At 35.5% G+C, this 21,574-nt stretch overlaps 1 protein-coding gene across 2 annotated transcripts in view; it reads left to right on the forward strand.

Annotated features, from left to right (window-relative positions):
• Positions 1-15,252: 15,252 nt before the first annotated feature.
• LOC130914315 (leucine-rich repeat and immunoglobulin-like domain-containing nogo receptor-interacting protein 1) overlaps positions 15,253-21,574 on the forward strand; it is a 59,142-nt gene continuing 52,820 nt past the window's right edge. For both annotated transcript variants that reach the window (XR_009062880.1, XM_057833387.1), the window contains exon 1: positions 15,253-15,356. The gene's annotated coding sequence lies outside the window, so the exon portion shown is untranslated. The remainder of the gene's footprint in view (positions 15,357-21,574) is intronic.

The raw sequence follows: 21,574 nt of genomic DNA on the forward strand, positions 1-21,574 counted from the left end.
GGGATTAGTTTAAAAAATGAATTAACGCCCGTTAACGCGATGATTTTGACAGCCCTAATACATATATTAAAAAAAAAACAAAACAAAAAAAAGCATCGCTATAAGGGATAACTCACGACACAATGCATGTCGATATGCACCGGAGCCCCTCAAGGCTGCGTGCTGAGCCCGCTTCTCTATTCCTTGTATACTCATGACTGTACACCTGTCCACTCATCAAACACCATCATAAAATTTGATGACGACACACTCAGAGAGGTAAAAAAGAACCATAGAGTGTCTGCTAAAGACTTAAAGAAATCAGTGGTACAGTCCAATATCTCTGTGCACACGTCAACTACGTATATGTAAAACTATGGCCAAAAATGGTGCTCATGGGAGGACTCCACGGAGTAAGCCACTGCTGTCTTAAATTTAAAAAAAAAAAAAAAACATTGTTGCCCGTTTAATGTTTGCGAAAAGGCACTTAGACACTCCACAGAAGTTTTGGCAAAATATTTTGTGGACTGGTGAAACCAAAGTTGAATTGGGAGTAAAACACAACGTCACGTGTGGAAAAGAAATGGAACAGCTCACCAACATGATTTGGGGCAGTTTTGCTGCCTCAGGGCCTGGACAACATGGAATCATTAATGGAAATGAATTCAGAAGTTTATTCGGATGTTTTGCAGGAAAACTTGAGGCCGTCTGTCAGAACAGTTGAAGCTAAAAAGAAGATGGATGCTGCAACAAGACAATGATCCAAAACACAGAACTAAGCAACTTCAGAATGGTTTCAGAAGAACAAAATACACGTTCTGGAGTGGCCAAGTCAAAGTCCAGTCTTGAATTCTATTAAGATGCTGTGGCATGACCTAAAGACAGCGATTCATGCCAGACATCCCAGGAATCTGACTAAACTACAGCAGTTTTGTAGAGAAGAATAGGCCAAAATTAGTCCTGATCGGTGTGCCAGACTGATCTGCAGCTACAGGAAGCGTCTGGTTGAAGTTATTGCTGCCAAAGGGGTGGGGGGCTACAAAATATTAAATGTGAGGGTTCACCACTTATTTTTCCCCCTTTTGTTATTGTTTTCATACTATCCTCATTAAAATATGAAAACCTATAAATATTTGGGTGGTTATAATTAAAGCAGATACTGTATTTTCATCTGTGTGATTTTGACAAAGATCAGATAACATTTGATATTGATTTTTTGCAAAAATGTGAGAAATTCCAAAAGGTTCAGCTAGTTTTCATACCACTGTACCACTTTTGAACGATATTTTGTCACAAATCTAACCGGCATTGGCGGGCAAAACATGGTATCGGTGCAACCCTAATGTTAATCTTGCCTTCATGAATGAAGCCCAGTGGCTCTGGAGAGAAGTGGCGCTAATACGGCAAGAAATGGACCTTTCAAATACTAAATCCACGATCGCAGCTGCTGCCTTTTCTAATGAGGGTGGGCATAACGGAGACCCCCGTGCATACACATGCACTCCCACACGTGTATAATTCGCGCACGTCAGCGCTTTCTCAGATCTAAAAATATGAATTAAAGGCCAGGAGTGTAGCGTAGCCAGGGCACGCCAGCTGCTAATCCCTCCCCGCAGAACCCGGTCCGAGGCGGATGAGCATGAGGCGGATCAAGAGTCGGGGAAATTATGAATGTGTGTCGGCAGCTTGTTGTTTGACTTAACCGCGCGTGATTGCGGGGGGGTTTCTCTCTCAACCGCCCCCGAACCCAAGTAATCCCGGTAAATACGATGGCACATGTGCTCGTTGACATGAAGTGATTAGACGACAGGGTGAAAAAGTAACTTGGTTGGGTGTAGAATGAACATTCTAGCGACCCGCTAGGGGGTCCAATGCGGCCCGCGGGGTTGTTCCGTCTTTCTTGTAGCTCATTCATACCGTACATAGAGAATGACATGCTTTTATTTTGACATTGGCGCCGATCGTTTGGGTCCGATCACGTCATTTTCAAAGTATCGGAATTGGCAAAAAAAATATCGAACATGACTTTAATATATATATATATATTTTTTTATTAAATCGTTTTCTAATTGGATTTAATGTTACAGACAAAATGTCTTACACTCATCCAGAGTCTTTAGTTTTGGCTTAAAGTAGGGCTATCAAATTTATCGCGTTAATGGCGGTAATTAATTTTTTAAAAATTAATCAAGTTAAAATATTTAACGCAATTAAGGCATGCGCTGCACGACCCACTCATGCATTGTCGCGTTCAATCAATAACGGCGACGTTTTACCTATATAAAGAGCTAAAAGGCAGCGTAAAATGAGTAGACTGAATTACAGCAGACTTCGGAGCCTTTTTTCAGTTGGCTAAAGCCTTTAAATCCCTCTCTCAACAATTAGAAATATCGTGGGAAAGCAATGTGAGGGAGAAAGATAGTAGTTGATCTTTTTCTTAACATCCTATGTTATTTCCCAACGCAGAGAAGATATATCAATTGGTACCACTACGCACAGTCATGGTTGCACTTCCCATCATGCATTTGGGCAGAAAAGTTAAATGGCTACAGTATCATTTACTGAAAGCTCAACAAATACACTAGATGGCAATATTTAGTCATAAAATACAAAGTCACATTTATCCTTTAAGAATTACAAGTCTTTCTATCCGTGGATCCCTCTCACAGAAAGAATGTTAATTATGTAAATGCCATCTTGAGGATTTATTATCATAATAAACAAATACAGTACTTATGTACTGTATGTTGAATGTATATATTCGTCCGAGTTTTATTCATTTTTTTCTAAATGCATTGCCAAAACGTATATGAAATGGAAAAATTATCGGGAATGATTGGAATTGAATTGGGAGCAAAAAAAAAAAAAAGCAATCGGATCGGGAAATATCGGGATCGGCAGATACTCAAACTAAAATGATCGGGATCGGATCGGGAGCAAAAAAACATGATCGGAACAACCCTAATATATACTTCTATTATTATTTATATCATTAGTATTGTTATATACAATATGATTTTTTGTTGTTGTTGTTATTTGTTTCTGGCATCAAGAGGTTAACATATATAATTTTTTTTACGTCTTCTGGAAACCAACGCCTGTGTGACAGTAATTTACAAAATGACATTTGGTTTCACTGTATTTGATTCTATCTATCTATCAACATTTAAAAAACAAAAAAACAAAAAACAGCAGAATAGTAGAACAAGTGACCTTATGCATCCTCCATTTTTTTCTGCAATGAGACATCGAAGGACAAACCAGAAGCTAATCCCCACGTATAATTCATCTTTCTTTAGGGAGGCGGAGCCTGCGGATGGCAGCAGGACGGCCAGATGTTACTTCCTTGCGCGCAACCCCCATTGCCTCACCTCTCACCATCCTTACACTTAACATAGTAGTACTCACTGCTTCTCATTTAGCTAAGCAAACAGTTATTCTGTGAATTCAAAGTTTATGGTAAATAGAGTTGTCCCGACTAGTCGACGTAGTCAATATGACGTACATTGGGGCAAATAAGTATTTAGTCAACCACTAATTGTGCAAGTTCTTCCACTTCAAAATATTAGAGAAGCCTGTAATTGTCAACATGGGTAAACCTCAACCATGAGAGACAATGTGGAAAAAATCCCCAGAAAATCACTGTTTGATTTTTAAAGAATTTATTTGCAAATCATGATGGAAAATAAGTATTTGGTCAATACCAAAAGTTCATCTCAATACTTTGTTATGTACCCTTTGTTGGCAATAACGGAGGCCAAACGTTTTCTGTAACTCTTCACAAGCTTTTCACAAACTGTTGCTGGTATTTTGGCCCATTCCTCCATGCAGATCTCCTCAAGAGCAGTGATGTTTTGGGGCTGCCGTAGGGCAACACGGACTTTCAACTCCCTCTACAGATTTTCTATGGGGTTGAGATCTGGAGACCGGCTAGGCCACTCCTGGACCTTGAAATGCTTCTCACGAAGCCACTCCTTTGTTCCCTGGCTGAGTGTTTGGGATCATTGTCATGCTGAAAGACCCAACCACGTCTCATCTTCAGTGCCCTTGCTGATGGAAGATTTTCCCTCAAATCTCTCGATACATGGCCCCATTCATTCTTTCCTTTACACAGATCAGTCGTCCTGGTCCTGGTAGAACTTGCACAATTGATGGTTGACTAAATACTTATTTGCCCCACTGCAAATGCGTTGACGAGCACATCATACTTTCGACGGTTAGAGCTGAAATTCAGAATTTTTGGCTTGGTCTTCACATCATCCGGGGTTTAATTAGGTGTTGGAGTTGATTTCAACAAATTCTGTGCAGTTAGTGAGTTATTTGATCGTTTCAGGGCTCAGGAGTGGCTAAGCTAGCGCGAGTGATTGGGACCAACTTAGCATGCCAATAAAAAAATGATACAGATCTACGAACAGATCCAAAATAGTCAAATAAATTGAACATGCAGATCATTGTTCCAAAACACACATGCAGGCAAAACAATGTCACAAAAAGACTGCCATAATTCATTTTATTCTGCAGGACTATTTTTTTTAGATGCGTAATACGACCAGAATAGAGAGGAGTGCTTCAGCCACTTGTGCTCACGCTGCATTTGTGGAAGGTTGGAAGTCGGAAATCTGCCGCTTGGAGGGTAAATGGTGTAAATGGTGTTATACTTGTATAGCGCTTTTCTACCTCTCAAGGTACTCAAAGCGCTTTACACTACAAGTTGTGACTTCAAAACGTTCCAATCGAATGTAAACAATCAATAAAATTCCTACAGCAAAATACACAAAGGCCACAATTATTTAATGGTTTGAAAAAAAATTTCCCCCAAAAATTATTAAAATTTATTTTTTAACCCTTTTCGTAACTGTGGTCACAACAGTGGGCAAAAGTCGATACCTAACAAGGGGTTAATTTATTTTTCAAATTTGGATTATTATTATTTTTTTATTGGATTCTATCATTTAAGAATGATTTCTATTCTAAAGGAGTTTTTTTTTTTTTTTATTTCTATTTTTTCATTAGCCATAACTTTTTTTTTTGTAATATGAGTTTTTTAAAAAAAATATTGTAATTTTTTAGTATTTAAATATTGTTTGAAAAAATATTTATTTATAATTTATCGAAATGTTTTTATTTAAAATAATTAACTAATAATTGATGATTTTTTTAAAAAAAGTTCTCCTCCATTAATTTATTCATTTCATTTAAAATTATTGTATTTTAATTTTTTTTTAAATTGACCGTCGCAAAAAAAAAAAAAAATAAATAAATAAATAAATGAGTGGGCAACATTAGTCATACAATTGGATGTCAAACTGGGGCTCCAAAATATTGTCCCGTGGGCCTCAATTGGCCCTCGGTCAGCCACTTCGAGACCCTCGCCCTATACGAATGTAATAAAAACTAGAGATGGCGATCGATCGGGTCTGATCACGTCATTTTCAAAGTATCGGAATCGGCAAAAACATATCAGACATGTCTTTTTTTAATATATATTTATTTTTTAATTACATCGTTTACTAATTGTATTTAACGTTACAGACATAATATGTTACACTCATCCAGAGTCTAGTTTAGGCTTAAGGTAGGGTTATCAAATTTATCCCGTGAACGGCGGTAATTAAAAAAAAAAAAATTTTTATCACGTTAAAATATTTAACGCAATTAACGCATACGCTGCACGACCCACTCACGCATTGTCGCGTTCAATCTGTAATGGCGCCGTTTTACATATATATAGAGCTAAAAGGCAGCGTAAAATGGGTAGAGTGAATTTTGGCAGCCTTTGGAGCCTTTTTTTAATTGGCTAAAGCCTTAAAATCCCTCTCCCTACAATTAGAAATATCGTGGGAAGCAATGTGGGGAAGAAAGGTAGTAATTGATCTTTTTCTTAACACCCTATGTTTTTTCCCAACACAGAGAAAATATATCAATTGGTACCACTACGCACAGTCATGGTTGCACTTCCCATCATGCATTTGGGCAGAACAGTTAAATGGCTACAGTATCATTTACTGAAAGCTCAACAAATACACTAGATGGAAATATTTAGTCACAATATACAAAGTCACATTTTTCCTTTAAGAATTACAAGTCTTTCTATCTGTGGATCCCTCTCACAGAAAGAATGTTAATGATGTAAATGCCATCTTGAGGATTTATTGTCATAATAAATAAATACAGTACTTATGAACTGTATGTTGAATGTACATATTTGTCCGAGTTTTATTCATCTTTCTCTTAATGCATTGCCAAAATGTATATGATCGGGAAAAATTATCAGGAATGGTTGGAATTGAATCAAATGCAAAAAAAAAAACAAAAAAAAGCAATCAGATCGGGAAATATCGGGATCGGCAGATACTCAAACTAAAACGCTCGGGATCGGATCGGGAGCAAAAAAAAAAATGATCGGAACAACCAAGTCTTTCTATCCGTGGATCCCTCTCACAGAAAGAATGTTAATAATGTAAATGCCATCTTGAGAATTTATTGTCATAATAAATAATAAACAAATAATAAATAAATAAACAAATACAGTACTTATGTACTGTATGTTGAATATTTGTCAGAGTTTTATTCATTTTTTTCTTAATGCATTGCCAAAATGTATATGATCGGGAAAAATTATCATTATCATCATTTGAAAAATACAACTAAAAATAAAATACTAAATAAAGATTTTTTTCAAAATGATAGTCTTTCTATCCGTGAATCCCTCTCACAGAAAGAATGTTAATAATGTAAATGCCATCTTGAGGATTTATTGTCATATATTCGTCCGAGTTTTATTCATTTTTTTCTTAATGCATTGCCAAAATGTATATGATCGGGAAAAATTATCGGGAATGATTGGAATTGAATCGGGAGCACAAAAAAAAAAAAAAAAAAGCAATCGGATCGGGAAATATCGGGATCGGCAGATACTCAAACTAAAACGATCGGGATCGGATCGGGAGCAAAAAAAAAAACATGATCAGAACAACCCTAATCAAAATGTATACAACAATACTACTACTACTAATAATAATAAGTAATAATAATAGTGTATATAAAGAAGATTCATTTGAAAAATACAACTAAAAATGAAATACTAAATAAATATTTTTTAAAAAATAAAGTCTTTCTATCCGTGAATCCCTCTCACAGAAAGAATGTTAATAATGTAAATGCCATCTTGAGGATTTATTGTCATATTCGTCCGAGTTTTATTCATTTTTTTCTTAATGCATTGCCAAAAGGGAAAAATTATCGGGAATGATTGGAATTGAATCGGGAGCAAAAAAAAAAAAGCAATCGGATCGGGAAGTATCGGGATCGGCAGATACTCAAACTAAAACGATCGGATCGGGAGCAAAAAAACATGATCGGAACAACCCTACTAAAAACATTTAACAGGGAAAAAAAACATCATAATTAGTGCATGAAAGGGTTAATAATGTAAATTCTTGACGGAACAACTCTTCCACCGGTCCTGAGGCTAAAACACCGGAGCACAACGCTGACACGAGCACGCGTTGCGTGTTTCGCTTTCCGTCTAATTGGCTCCCTATTGAGTTGTCGTGTCTTTAGCTGACTGCTGTTTGTTTGAAGATCCTGACAGAAAAGGTGAAAGTTCACTATTCTAACGCTCACTCTTAATCCGGCCAGTCTAATTGAGCCCCGCTGGATTTGCGCTTGATAAAATGGGAAAACCACCGGAGAGCGTTTGGACTCGCCCTGGATGAAACAACATGTTTAATTTTTATTAGAAGAACATGTAGGACCTAATTGTTTATTTGTGAAATAATCAAGATGTATAACAAGGGTTTGTAAGTCGAAATAATCGCATGTCGAGCAGGATTTTCCCAAAAGAATACATTATAATTCGATTAATTCCTTCTACAGCTCATAAACTTTCACTAAATCCTTCGGGTACACTAACTGACAAACTGCATGGAATATGTTGAAATCATCTCCACCGACTAATTAAACCCCCGCTAACTCGAAGGTTAAGCCTAAAGTAAAAAATTCTGAACTTCGGTTAGTGTTAAGGGCATAAGTGGAGTTTGAGGGGGGGCTAGGGGGAGCCAGGCCCCCCCTGGTGTCCGAACAGTATCATTGCATGTAATTGACTTTCCTATATATATAAAAGTTGTAAAGCAAGAAAACAAACAACAAAAATGAATTAAATGAACAAAAAAAGATATTTTTATAATGGGTTAAATTTATTTTTCGAACAGATCATGTGACTAGCACCTTAGACGGTAATGTGCTTTACGTATTATTTAAAAAAGAAAAAAAAGAAAAAAAGAAAAAAAAGGAGGCCAATTTTATTTTTCAAATTATTTTTTTCTTTGATTGAAAATATATGATAAGCAACTTTTTGGGGAATTGATCGATTTAGACACAAATACCCAACCCATAATATGGCCCAAACACAAAAAGGATTGCTAAAATTAAAGAAAACTTTTTTAATGAAAAATTATGTGTTCAAAGGCAAATTTTTGAGTCTTAAATATTTTTTCACATTCAAAAACTTTTTTGTCTATGTTTGAAATTTTTCATTTTTTGTGATTGAGGTGATTTTTTTTTTTTTTTTAAATATATTTTTTTGTATGAAGCAACTTATTTTTTGATCGAATAATAAAGGCACAAATGTCCTAGCCAAAATGTGGCCCAAACACAAAACAATATTACTTCAATCAAAAAAAGTTGCTTCAATAAAAAAAAAAATCAAATAAAAAATTTTTTTATTTCAAATTTATTTTTGCATTCAAACGCTTTTTTTGATTGAAGTGACTTTTTTTTTTTTTTTTTTAAATCGAATAATGAAGACACAAATCTACCCCCATATTGCTCCGCCCAGGGAATACAATTTTTGACGGAGGTAACTACATTGGCACGACACCAGCGGGCGTATCATATTCAATGGATGATGTTCTTGGCGAAAAGTATAGCTGTCCTGCCAGCAGCCTGATTTAGTATCCCCCTCAAGAATGATGGGAAACAAAAAAAAAAAAAAACGCTCATTTTCAAATTATTATAAATATTCTTGTAAGTTAATTTTATCGCTGATGCTGCGTTTCGGGGTCATCAAGTACGATGACCAAAGGCCAAAAGTATTGGCACCCCTGCAATTCTTTAAGATAATGCTCAATTTCTCTCTCAACTTCACAGTGGGTATGGTGTTCTTCGGATGCAATTCAGTATTCGTTGTCCTCCAAACACGAGAACCTGTGTTTCTACCAAAAAGTTCTATTTTGGTTTCATCTGACCATAACACATTCTCCCAGTCCTCTTCTGGATCAGAAAAATTCCCTCAACACTAATGCTCTCTCGTGAACCGCAGACAGGCCTGGACGTGTACTTTCTTCAGCAGGGGACACGTCTGGCAGTGCAGGACTTGAGTCCCTGGCGGTGCATTGTTACTGATAGTAGCCTTTGTTACTGTGGTCTCAGCTCTCTGTAGGTCATTCATTAGGGCCCCCATGTGGTTCTGGGATTTTTACTCACCGTTCTTCAGTGTTGGGTGTAACGCCGTAATCAATAACGCCGTTACGTAACGGCGTTATTTTTTCAGTAATGGGTAATCTAACTAATTACTTTTTCCGCCGTTACAACGCCGTTACCGTTACTGACGGTCAAAAGCGGTGCATTACATACTGTGAATAAATTGAAGAAACTACCAGCCGTGTTGAGTCGACTCTCTGCCCTGTTGATTTGTCATCCAAGACTTGGGGTGCGTTCAGGTTCGAGAATAGCGCACGTACTTCTGACTCCAAGCTGTTTGTCCCTGCTCATTATATTAGACTATGCTTTCCAAAGTTTGGTAACGTTTCTGTGTTTGCTACACCTGATGCTAGCCTCGTTCCCATCTCCCACTGTCAGCCAGCAATAATTCTGCTTCCATCTTGAGGACGGCAGACGCTTTGAAGGTGACATGAATTGTCGGGAAACGACCTACCTGAATGCAGCCCCTCGAGAGATGCGATGGAAGTGATTGTGATTGGCTGAGGGTTAGAGTCATGTGTCGTGGAAAGCCAATCAGAGCCGGTGATTTCACAAGCAAACCGGAACAGCGCGTGCGGCAAACACACACGCAAAACAGATGCACAGGGTCGGGATGGCAAAGCATTCAGAAGAAAATCTGTCCGTTAAGAGGTGGAAATATAGACACTATTTCAAGTTTGTCGAAATTAAAGGAAGGAACCTGCATGTAATGTGGAATTTATGTCCCGGGGCAAAGCTTTTGTCGACATCTGTGGTAAGCAATTCAAATCTGCTGAATCACCTAACAAGTTAACTACCTGTCTGTTCTTCTCTATTTCACTGACTCGAATACTGCTCAGAAAATTTCAAATTCTTTGACATACAACAAGTTCATTTTAAAGTAATGGAAATAGCTACTTTCCCTGGTAACTAGTCACTTTTACTATAGAGTAATTCAGTTACTAACTCAGTTACTTTTTGGAAGAAGTAGTGAGTAATGTAACTAATTACGTTTTTTAAAGTAACGTGCCCAACACTGCCGTTCTTGTGATCATTTTCACGCCGCGGGGTGAGATCTTGCATGGAGCCCCAGATCGAGGGAGATTATCAGTGGTCTTCCATTTTCTAATAATTGCTCCCACAGTTGATTTCTTTACACCAAGCGTTTTACCTATTGCAGATTCAGTCTTCCCAGCCTGGTGCAGGTCCACAATTTTGTCTCTTGTGTCCTTCGACAGCTCTTTGGTCTTGGCCATAGTGGAGTTTGGAGTGTGAGTGACTGAGTTGTGGACAGGTGTCTTTTATACTGATAATGAGTTAAAACAGGTGCCATTAATACAGGTAACGAGTGGAGCCTCGTTAGAAGTTAGACCTCTTTGACAGCCAGAAATCTTGCTTGTTTGTGGGTGACCAAATACTTATTTTCCACTCTGATTTAGAAATAAATTCTTTAAAAATCACACAATGTGATTTTTTTTTTCCCCACATTCTGTCTCTCATGGTTGAGGTTTGCCCATTTTGACAATTACAGGCCTCTAATCTTTTCAAGTAGGAGAACTTGCACAATTGTTGGTTGACTAAATACTTATTTGCCCCACTGTTTATGTATGCAGTGTATAGACACACAGAGACTGTATGGCTCTCATGGAATCATATTTTAAAATATGTTGGGTGTTTTGGCTCTCTCGGTCAAAAAGGTTCCTGGTTTGGAAAAATGAATGAGTTAGATTGCTCGTTACTGAAAGAAAGTAATCAGATTGCAATAACATGTCACTCAGTAACGCATTAGAGACAACACTGGTGATGACCAGGATGAAAAAGGAAACAGCAGAAGGGCACTGTTACACACAGGAATCAAGTTTTGGTGGTGCGCCACCTAAACATTGGGAATGCATACTACATCGGCAAGTTGGAGGCTTCATGCACTTTGGCACTTCCGTGTACATGCGATTTTCCCCATGCAAAATGGTCGTGTGAACGTGGAATTAAAATAACGGCAAAACGCCTCTTTTGCGTTATTGTGTAATATCGTTGTCATATAAATGTTGTCTAAGCGTATTTTATAGTGTCGCACCAACACTGATACTAGTATTGGAAGGAGGCCTGAAAAAGCATTACAATGCAGTAGAGCTGAAACGAATACTCAAGCAACTCGAGTAACTCGAGTTTAAAAACTGATCCGAGTAATTTTATTCACCTCGAGTAATGGTTTATTTTGACAGCTCTAAGCATCACGTTTTGCTCAGACTACTTTTAATGCGGGACAACGCGCTGATGTCACGTGCGTAGAGGAAGAAGCAAAAAAAAAAAACTTACTGCAGCCGACAACTGCTACAAACGACGCCGACGTTGCTAAATACTATCCCGCACATGCTACGTTAGTTGCAGCTAGCACATGCTACGTTAGTTGCAGCTAGCGTCTGATGAGTCTCATAGAGATCACATGTATGTTGAACTAGATGCGCATTGACAGACTAGGCCGCGTCTGGGCAGCGTTAGCAAACAGCCGCCATCTTAAAGCAGTAGAGCGCTAAGCGCTAATAAAAAGCGCTAAACGCTAATAACTAAGATTAACGTAACTGTCTCAGTCACTAGCTCACGTAACGTTACCCCTGCGGAGGGCTAGGTTTCTATTAATTATGACCACTTTCGATGCGTGGCTAACGTGTCTTACGTACAGGCTTTAACATAACATAGCTTTGTGAGTGATGAGGGTGTAAAATAAAAACTCAATAATGCTAACTATCAATTTTAGCTTAGTAGTCATTGCTGGATAAAACACCAAGTAGCACTGGTCCCTAATGGGCTCCAATACAGCCTGTATCATACGTTTATTTTGAACAGTGCAAAAACTCAAAATCCTATCAGGACTTACAGTTTAGACTAACTTAAAACTTAACTAGAACTTAAAAATGGCTTGACACAAATAGAAATTCAATTGAAAAACGTGGGAAAAAATCCTAACTTTTAAGTGATGAGTGTTATCAAGCGTAAAGGCATTTTTAGGTGTATATATATATATATATATATATATATATATATATATATATATATATATATATATATACATATATGTAATATACTTTTTAAAAATAAGATCTAAAGGTTTTTTGAGTGAAAGCAGTGAATTAGTCTTTTTTTTTTCTAATTCTAGTTACGTCTGAGATGCAATTGTTGGCTGTTTTCAACAATATACATAAAAAATAAAGACATTGATTGACTGAAAATGATAAAATGTCTTGTTTTCTCATGTATATCTATAATTGCTCTTCACCTAAAAATATATTTGTTTTATCCGATTACTCGATTAATCGATAGAATTTTCAGTCGATTACTCGAGTACTAAAATATTCGATAGCTGCAGCCCTACAATGCAGGCATTGGTAGTATCATCATCTAGTATTGAGAAGCAACAAAAACGTTTAAGAATTCATAAATCTTAAACTTTGTTCAGCCATTTTGGATAAATTCCAAGGCTTACTTTGATGAATTAATGTGAGAGAACTTCCAATGATCCTTGTTTTTAATAGAGGAGCTTTCCCTGCCAGAGCAATATTCCCGGCAGGACACGTCACTCTAGATGGCACGGCCACCGTGGTCCGATCCCGAGACTTGGCCGTCCAGACTCTCGCCGCCGGGCGGTAATATAGCGTCTGGGCGGCTCGCCAACGCGCAGAAACAAAAACATCCGGAAAAAAAAAGTCTCAAATCCTCTCAGAGCTAACAGCTTGGGGATTTTTCCGTCCATATTCTGATTATCTCCACCACCATCACGGACGTGTCGGAGGATCAGAGAAGCTTGCTCAGAGTGATACTGCTACGAGAGCTAAATCTGGCATCTTTCTCTACAACACGGGTGTCAAATTTAAAGCCCGGGGGCCAGATTTGGCTCCTCACATCATTTTGCGAGGCCAGCAACGGTAAATTATGTGCATTGACTTTATTCATTGATCATCATTCGATCGCTGTCAAAATGGACTGGACGTCCATCGCATGGCAGCCAATGAGTTTTATAAAAGTTAAAATAACTTTCTGTATTTGTTCATGAAAAATTGTGGAGTATATAGAATATGTATATACTGCATATTTGAAATTAAAAAATATTTTTTAAAAAGGAAATATCACCAGTTGGTCTTTTTTGTGTGTGTGTATTTACAAGTATTTTCCCTTTTAATTTTTTTATGTAAATACAAAAATTAAAATATACAAAACTAAAAAGACAATGTTTCCTATTGTTTAATTTTTAATTAAAAGAAAAATTAACAATGACATTAAATTAGTTTTTCTAATAAACGAACAAAAAGTATAAAATAAAAAAAAATAAAAATTATGTCCACTGATTTTTTCCGTTTTTTTTTTTTTTTTTTTTTTTTTTATATACATACATATTTTTTCCCTTATGAAAAAAAATTATATTAATGAACACTTTTATTAAATTAAAAATAAGAGAATATTTGCTGTTGTTTGCTTTGAGCGTTTGTTTAAAAAAATATGATTTATAAAATACAAAAAATATAAAAAATATTTAACAATTAAAAATTAAATATTTAACTTTAATTAATTTAATTAGTAAATTAAAAAAAATAATTATTTTAGATTTAGGAAATGAAAAAGAAATTATTAAATGAAAATGAGAAAATATTTCTTTTTGTTTCCTTTTAGTGTTTGTTCAAATTTAAAAAATAATTATTACAATAATGAAAATTTATCATTTATAAAATACAAAATATATATAGCTGTATAACATTTTACTCAATCATTTTACTTAATATTTTTTCATATTATATATACATACATACATATATTTACAACATTTACAGATTTAATATATAGTTTAAATTAATCTACCAAATAATTAATTAGTAAATTAAACAATAAGAATTAATTTTAAAAAATTAAATAGTAAACATTTCTATGAAAGAAAAATAAGAAAATATTTTTTGATTTTTTTTTGTGTTTTCTAAAAAAAAAAAAAAAAAAAAAAAATTATATATGTAAATGCAACTAAAATAAGATTTATTTTGCATTGATCATGTAGCCCAGGGGTCTCTTTCAACCCTCTAATGCAGCTCAATATTATATTGAATAAATTATTATTATTTGTTTCAAGTTTATTTTGGCCACTTGCAAGATTTAAGTAAGAAGAACTTCCTTCTAGTAGGCAGATCAGGACAGGCTCACTGTTTTGTGTGTTTGTTAACAACACTCATGTATGAATTCACCAACTATGTAAAGTTACGATTGCCACTCGGAAGGTATACCCCCAAGTCTTTGCACCACTCACAGGCGTAACGACTTGTGGGTACACTTTCTAAATAGGAATCGCGACCATACATAGTTCACTCATGCAGCTCATGAATTCACCAACTATGTAAAGTCAAGGTTACAACTCAAAAGGTGCACCCATTCACAGGCGCACAGCCAACTAAAAGTAGTCAAATATGCAACACAGAATACACACATATATATTATATATTGATATGCTGTTATATCATCCCTACCAATGTTGAGACCAAACCTACGCCCTTGTCTAATACAAATAATAATAATAAAAAGATAATAATAATAATAATAATAATAAATAGAAATAGTAGCTTTCTAGTGGCTTTTTGTACCTAAAATGTTCCTTCTCGCTGTATGCACTGCGTTGTTGTGTGCGATACATTATTATGGCTGTCCCCAAGGGATCACGTGCTTCCCGCCAGGAACGGACGGGTGGGTGGGAGGAGAACTGAAGATGCAGCATCAGCAGCAACTTTCTCGCTCACACGCGCGCACAAAGTCAACCTGAATTCTTGCGGACGGTCCCATCATGCTAACTCTCTGAGGTTGTAAGAAAAAAGGACGGGACGGAAGCGTGTGTTTACAGCACTGAGACCGGAATGAAAAGTCGCCATGGAAGCTTGTCAAAACCGGTATGTTTACTCACTCTTTATGACAGAGAATCTATTGTTGCTGTTGTTTTAATGCACCTGGCAGGGCAGACAGCTTTCCGTCGTGTTGTTTTGAGTTTCTACTAAATCAGCTTTATGGACGGCGTGGCCGTGTTACGCTTGATTGAGTCGGAACTGGGACAGTACTTGATCTACTTTGCGTTTAATCCAAATAGTTCTCAAGGTTGAATGAACAATAAAAGCGTCGGTCGCGTTGGACTCAAGTTGTCGTTCAGGTTTGAATTTAGGTAGTTAAAAGGTGCATGGATTTAGATTTAATAAATACGCATAAAACATTGGAAAAAAAGCATTTGTATTGATATTTTTTTAAACTGAAAATACAGCAAAATATTAGAAAATCTTAAAATTATAAAAAATGTTTATAAAAAAAAAAACAAAGTAAAATTAATTTAAAAAATATCCAAAAATAATACTAAAAAACACACAAAATACAGAAATTTTAAAATGCAGCAAAACATACGAAAATCAAAAAACAATGTTTAAAAAAGATTTTTAAAAAATAAAAGATAAATTAATGAAAAATATCGTATAATAGTTTAAAAAAAATAGTAAATGTAAAAATTTTATTGAAAATAAAGCAAGATATAAAGAATATCGTAATAGTAAAAAAGACTAAAAAGGAAAAGTAAAATTATCTAAAAAAAAAATTGTACTCATACAAAATACCTAAAAAGAATAGTAGTCATACATATATAGAAAATTTCATTGAAAATACAGAAAAAATATTAAAACATATTTGAAAATACAGAAAAATATTAAAACATTTTTCGTGTTTACAAAGAAAACATTAAAATAGAACAAAAATTAAAATTAAATAAAAATAATATATAAGTAAATAATGTTCAAAAACAAAAATGGAGGAAGTCATCAATAATTAGTTTTTTATTTTTACATTTTTTAATTTAAAATGATAAATGACATTCTCTAAATTAAACACATTTTTTTTTTATTTAAAAAAAATATTTTCATTTCAAAATTGGTAATTTTATTTCATTTTCAAATTTTGTTGTCCAAAAAATATTGTATTTTAATGCACTGTTTTCCTCAATTTATATTAAAGTTATAGTATATTTAGAAAACAGAAGAAGTAATAGCGATTCATTAAAAAAAAAAAATATATATATATATATATACATATATATACATGTTTCCTGATTCTTGTACCGCAGTGCTTCTCCATTATTTTAAGTTACGTGCCCCCAAGAAGACTAAAACGTCCCCCCCAACTCACTGCCGCCACTGTAAAAAGTATCATTTGTCTATAAAATTTAGTCAAAAGATTAAAATTATTAATCAAGTTAATTACAGCTTAAAAATTAATAAATCGTAATTAATCGCAATTCAAACCATCTCTAAAATATGCCATATTTTTCTGTAAATTATAGTTGGAATGGAAATATAAGACATAAGACAGATATACACATTCAACATACGGTACATAAGTACTGTATTTGTTTATTATAACAATAAATCAACAAGATGGCATTAGCATTATTAACATTCTCTTAAAGCAATCCATGGATAGAAAGACTTGTAGTTCTTAAAAGATAAATGTTAGTACAAGTTATAGAAATTTTATATTAAAACACCTCTTAATGTTTTCGTTTTATTAAAATTTGTAAAATTTTCAATCAAAAAATAAACTAGTAGCTCGCCATTGTTGATGTCAATAATTACACCATGCTCACTCATGGTACTAGCCCATAAAATCAGTTGCACCCAAGCGCCAGCAGAGGGCACCAAACACCAAAAAACAAGTAACAAGCGGACATTACACTGTAATTTTAATCTGTTTGAAAGGGGCATGTGCGTTAATTGCGTCAAATATTTTAAAGTGATTAATTAAAAAAATTAATTACCACCCGTTAACGCGAAATTTTTGACAGCCCTAATCATACCAACCAAAATTAGTATGATACCCCTGGTTTGAGTCTTCTTTCAACTCAAGCTCCCATTCAACTGTAAATATCATACAAGAGAGTGTGCTTTGAAATTTGATTTGGCTTGTATTTATGATTAACTGTTTGATAAAGACAGATGATTCATTAGTCTACATCCACCTTATTTGATTTTGTTGTTTAGTTTGTTTAAAGAAAATAAATGTGTCATTGACACAATTGATATCAGCGCTATGCCCACAAGAAAAAAAAATGTCAATCAGTAGCACATTTTTAATTTGAATGTACAGACTTTTGCCTGATTTGTGTACTGAGAAATTATTTTTATGTTTTATACACAGAGCCTTTATTAAAAACTTGCATAAAACTAACACGTTTTATGCAATTAGAACATAGGGTGTGACTTTTGGGGAAGACGCTTTGCAGCAATACAATTTACTTAGAAGAATATTTACAATAATAAGTTGAAAATGAGAGGTTTTTTTTGTGTCCCATCATTCTTGAATTCTAAATCAGGCTGCTTAGGACAGCTATAGTTTTTTCCAAGATCGTGATCTATTGAATATGGTACGCCCGCTGGTGTCACTGTGCTAATGTAGTTACTAGAGGTGTCCCGATCGATCGGGTCCGATCACGTCATTTTCAAAGTATCGGAATTGGCAAAAAAATATCGGCCATGCCTTTTTTTAACACACATATATATATATATATATATATGTATATATATTTTTTAAATTAAATTGTTTTCGAATTGTATTTAACATTACAAACATAATATGTTACACTCATCCAGAGTCTTTAGTTTAGCCTTAAGGTAGAGTTTTCAAATTTATCCCGATAACGGTGGGAAAATTTTTAACGCAATTAATGCATGCACTGCACGACCCACTCACACATTGTCACGCTCAATCTGTAATGGCGCCGATTTACCTATATAGAGAGATAAAAGGCAGCGTAAAGTGAGTAGAGTGAATTTTGGCAGCCTTTGAAGCCGTTTTTTAATTGGCTAAAGCCTTACAATCCCTCTCCCTTCGATTAGAAATATCATGGGAAGCAATGTGGTGAAGCAAGGTAGCAATCGATCTTTTTCTTAACACCTTATGTTATTTCCCAACGCAGAGAAGATATATCAATTGGTAGCACTACGCACAGTCATGGTTCCACATCCCATCATGCATTTGGGCATGGCTACAGTATCATTTAGTGAAAGCTCAACAAACACACTAGATGGCAATATTTAGTCACAATATACAAAGTCACAAGTCTTTCTATCCGTGGATCCCTCTCACAGAAAGAATGTTAATAATGTAAATGCCATCTGGAGGATTTATTGTCATAATAAACAAATACAGTACTTATGTACTGTATGTTGAATGTATATATTGGTCCGAGTTTTATTCATTTTTTTCTTAATGCAATGCCAAAATGTATATGATCGGGAGAAATTATCGGGAATTATTGTAATTGAATCGGGAGCAAAAATAAGCAATACTCAAACTAAAACGATCGGGAACGGATCGGGCAAAAAAACATGATCGGAACAACCCTAGTAGTTACCCTTGTCAAAATTCGTATCCCCTGGGCGGAGCCACTGTGCTGATTTTCTTAATTTCCCATCAAAAAAAAAAAAAAAAAAAACTTTTTTCCCCTGTTGTATAACGTAACAAAAGTACTGAATGTAAAAAAAGGCAAAGTTTTACTCTTAGAATGACCTATAACTGTTATTACTGTAATTCAAGTCCTGTATGGAGTTTCTCCAATAAGAGTCAATGTCAAAAATACATAACTGTGGTTCTTTTCTGGCTTCAATTAATTGTTTAAGTTGCCATAACTCATAACTAGTGTGTGTGTGTGTGCGCGCGCTCCCGCGGCCAGGGGATACCATTTTCGATGGGGGTAACTACATTGGCAAGACACCGGTGGTGGCTCTGTTGTACAATTAGCGTCTTTAGTGGGGTAAATTGAATTACCCTCCTCCATTTTGGCCGGTCTTTCTGGCGTTTCATGGTCCACATTTACAATCCTTGGTTCTTGCTCAGTAGTTGTTGTCGCTTTTGAAAGCTTAGGTTTGAAAAAAATTACGTAAAATAATTTTGACCCATTATAAAAATATGTTTTTTTTGTTCATTTCATTTATTTTTGTTGTTTTATTGCTTTACAACTTTTATAGACAATATTTTACCGGAAAACTCTTAATTTTAAAATCATATATAGGAAAGTCAACTACATGCAATGACACTTTTCGGCCACCGGGGGGCAGTGCCATAAGATATTATTTCAGGAAATAGTCTTCCATTTTGTCTTCATTGTTTTTTACAACATCCCTTACACAACTTCAAGTTGAATTGTGAAGGTAATTGGAAAAAAATTTACATTTATCCGATTAATCAATGATCAAAATAATGGTTATTTGCAGCCCAAGCTCACATAATTTTGGGGTCACTTCCTATTGATTTTGAGTCACTTAATTGTTAAATTGGGGGTATGTAAAGGTCACTTTTTATTTATTTCAAGTCTCGTCTTATTGACATTGGGGCATTTCTGCACCACTTCTTGTTGATTTTGGGACAATTCGAGAAAACTTTTTTGTCAAAAATAATGACTGCCAATTGGGTCACTTCCTAATAATTTTGGGATCACTTCCTGTACGTTTTTGGCCACTTTGGGGTATTTGCAAGTAACTTTTAGGGCATTTTGGGTCACTTTCTGTTGTTATTGGAGCATTTCTGAATCACTTCCTGTTGGTTTAGGGTTTCTTCTAATGATGTGAGGGCAATTCTGGATCACTTCCTAGGAATTTTTTTGGGTCAAAATTGCCAATCGCCAATTGGGTCACAAATTTTGGGGGCATTTTCAGATGACTTCTCATTGATTTGGGTCACTTGCTAATTTTGCAGAATTTTAAGGTGACTTCCCATACATTTTGTGGCATTCTGGGTCACTTCTTGTCGATTGGAGCATTTCCAGGTCACATTGATTTTGATTCATGCCACTTCCTGTTGATCTAGGGGCATTTTTACATCACTTCCAGTCGATTTTGGGGTCACCTAATGATTTTGGATGCCAATCTGGCTCACTTCCTGTTGATTTTGGTTTGGTTTTTAATGTCAAAAATAATGAAAGCCAATTGGCCTACTTATTTTGTGGCATTTTAGGGTTACCTCCTGTTGTTATTGGAGCATTTCTGCATCACTGTTGATTTCGGGTCTCCTCTTGTGATGTGGGGCAATTCTGGGTCCCTTCTACAAATTTTGGGGCATTTACAGGTGACTTCTTGTTGATTTTGGGTCAATTTCTCACTAATTTGGGGTTATTTAAAGGTCTCTTCCCGTATATTCTGGGCCACCCAGGTCACTTCCTATTGTTTGGAGCATTTGCAGGTCACTTTCTGTTTATTCCTGCATCACTTCCTTTTGAGATCGGGACATTTTTGCATCAATTCTTGTTGATTTTGGGTGTCTTATGATTTTGAGGCAATGTAAGTCATTTACTCCTGATTTGGGGATTATTTAAGAAAGTTTTCTTTTTTTAGGGGGGGGGGGGGGTCAAAAATAATGACCGGCAATTGGGTAACTCACTATTATTTACTGGATATTTTTGGGTCACTTGATGTTGGTTCTAGGTCACTTTGTTAATTTGGGGGTATTTCCAGGTCACTTTCTGCACATTTTGGCGAATTATGGGTCACTTCTTGTTGATTGAAGCATTTATAGGTTACTGTATGTTTATTTATGCATCACTTCCTGGCGATTTTGGGGCAATTCTGGGTCAATTCCTGTTGATTTTGGGTCACTTTTTAAATTTGGTGGTATTTACAGGCAGTGTTGTCACAGATTACAATTTACAGGCAGTGTTGTCACAGATTACTTGAAAAATACATTTAATTACTGATTACGCCTTAAAAAAACTTAATCTAGTTACACTATTGATTACTTTATCAAAGTAAGTAAGTTACTTTAAAAGTAATTTAGCGCAATTTTTCTCCCTTTGCTGTCTCAACATAGTAAAAATGACAATAGAAAAATGCCATCGGAAGTAATCAACTTCCAGGGAATTGAATTTAAAGAGGAAGATCAGAATTTTTCATATAAGGCTTAATATTCAAATTTTAGCGGGGGTTTAATTAGTCGATGGAGTTGATTTCAACCCCCATTGACTCGCACTAGCTTAGCCACCCCGGAGCCCTGAACCTATCAAATAACTGAAAAACTCCCCCGGGACCGCCCTCCCTCTCCGGGCTGGCTGGGTGGGGGCCGTGGCCCCGTGTCGGCGCCCGCGTGG

This window comes from Corythoichthys intestinalis, chromosome 4 (assembly GCF_030265065.1).
Source record: "Corythoichthys intestinalis isolate RoL2023-P3 chromosome 4, ASM3026506v1, whole genome shotgun sequence".
Lineage (NCBI taxonomy): Eukaryota > Metazoa > Chordata > Actinopteri > Syngnathiformes > Syngnathidae > Corythoichthys > Corythoichthys intestinalis.